Here is a 2,054-nt window from a genome sequence, read left to right as displayed (position 1 = left end):
GGGACTGTCTCAGAGTTCTTCATGTTTCCACTGCTGCAGAACGCTTGGCATATAGGAAGCAGCTTAAAAAACTTCCATTGCCTGAATGGAATCTGATTAGCCCTTGATTCCCGTGATGTTGCTTCTGTATCGGCTAAAGGCTTAATAAGTCCCACCAATGGAAAAAAAAAGTTTCCTGGGGAACCAGGATGCGGAGGTGCCCCACCGCATCGCAACACCTGCAGGCTCAGGGCACCACTGGCCATCTCAGGCATGTCTTACAAGCCCAAGTTGAAAGCCCACATTCCAGGCGCGTACCTGAACCTGGCTGGGAGTGTCCACTTTCCATTCGGCTGCCTGTCAGCCTCCATCCAATACCGGCCGTTGATAAACAACTATAGACCCCTATCTCTAGGCTACATCCAGGGTACAGGGAGTAGCCAGATGCCCCAAAGAGCAAATGTGCAACTCCTAGTTATCACTGAAGAGCTAGGCAAAGAGATCAGACCCACGTATACGGGGAGCAAAAGCACCATGGAGAGGCTAAAGGGAGGCATTGTTCATGTGCAAGGATTAGTCCAGGAATGCCTGGCAGAGACTGGACGAAATGCAAGATCCTAGCCTCCCACTTCACTTAACTTCCAAAGATTTCCATTTCTTTGTGAAGAAGAAAGAATAACACGTATTGCTCTGGTGACTTGCAAAACATTCATATGAATCTCGTATTTTGAATGGTCTGAAAGTTTGGATTCTTTCCCCTTTTCCTTCTCCTATGCCCACCATAGTCTGTAAGAATAGAATTTTTTTCTGCCATTGTGCAGTTAAGATTTGTGTTATAAGTAGTTAGGAACAACCTAGGTCCCTTTAAAAAAAGCATTGAGTCCAGAAATCACATGTAGAAAGTTTTGTTTATGTTGCTCCCCACTATATTTTACTGCCCTGCTAACCTGCCCCAATCTTTTTCTTCCCTTAAGTACACTTAATACCTCTCAAACTGTCATCCTTTTGCACCTTTTCCAGAATTTCCTATAACTCTTAAGGATGTTTTCATGAATCAGTGCTGACTGGCAGTTGGGTGTCTCCCAGTTAGGTCCACATGAGACAGACCCTGCTTTAAAAAATAACATTTTGTTTGTTTGTTTTGTTTTTGGTGTGTGAGCAATTGCATGACTGCTCATGCTTTGAAATCAATTTGAAATGCATGAGTTATAAATACAGAGGACTGATCAGTCTACTAAAATTTAAGAACCCATATAGTTACTTTTCAGACCAAGATTGTACATTTCAGGTCTTGAGTTGGCCATAGAATGATTAAAAAAAAATGTGGGTAAATGACTAAAACTGTTACATGAATCCGTGCATGTATTTGTTACTTGATGCAATAAAGCTTATTTTCATTAATAAATAAAGGTCCCACCAATGAGGAGTCAGGACCTCTCCAAGTTGGTGTATTCATGAGAGCCACTCAAGTCCTTATACTCTTCCCTGGCAGCCTGCTCTGATAACCAGATGTGCTTATGTAGAGAGGGGATGGGCTGTGTCCAGACAAATTGCTAATGTATCATTGTCGCATTTCTATGCTGTGTTGACTCAAAGTAAACCTGCTACTGTTAACTGTTCAATGACTTCCCAATATCTCATTTCTTCCCAACATTAATCCTGAATTAAAAGACTTCTGGTGCTCAAGCATCCTCTAGCCATCTGGCACAAGAGAGATACTCAAGCACTTCTGGATTGACTGACACTATCCAATGGAAGCCTACTCCTCACTGTAGGAACTGCAGGGCCAAACGTTTTCTTGTATGCTAGAGTCAGAGAGAAGAAAAATCATAACAACAATTAAATCCATGAAAGAGGTGAGGAAATTAGTGACACCATTCTACATTCAGAAAACTTGAAGAGCAGGGTTGATGATCAACAAAATGTGAGTTATGCAGCTCCTTGATTATTAGATTTTAAATCAAATTGCAATAGAACAGGGACCAATGACTGAGCACCTACTGAATGATCCCATATCGTTAGGCTGTGCCAAGGAGTGGTGTGGAATAAGATTGAGGAAGGGTGGAGATTAGGGG

At 42.2% G+C, this 2,054-nt stretch overlaps 1 pseudogene; it reads left to right on the top strand.

The window, feature by feature from the left end:
• Positions 1-252: 252 nt before the first annotated feature.
• Positions 253-600, top strand: LOC140515286 (cyclin-dependent kinase 2-associated protein 1 pseudogene; annotated as a pseudogene).
• Positions 601-2,054: the final 1,454 nt, after the last annotated feature.

The sequence above is a fragment of the Notamacropus eugenii genome, chromosome X (genome assembly GCF_028372415.1).
Source record: "Notamacropus eugenii isolate mMacEug1 chromosome X, mMacEug1.pri_v2, whole genome shotgun sequence".
In the NCBI taxonomy this organism is placed as follows: domain Eukaryota; kingdom Metazoa; phylum Chordata; class Mammalia; order Diprotodontia; family Macropodidae; genus Notamacropus; species Notamacropus eugenii.
Note: the sequence above shows the minus strand (reverse complement) of the source record. Positions and strands in the feature narration are given on the sequence as shown.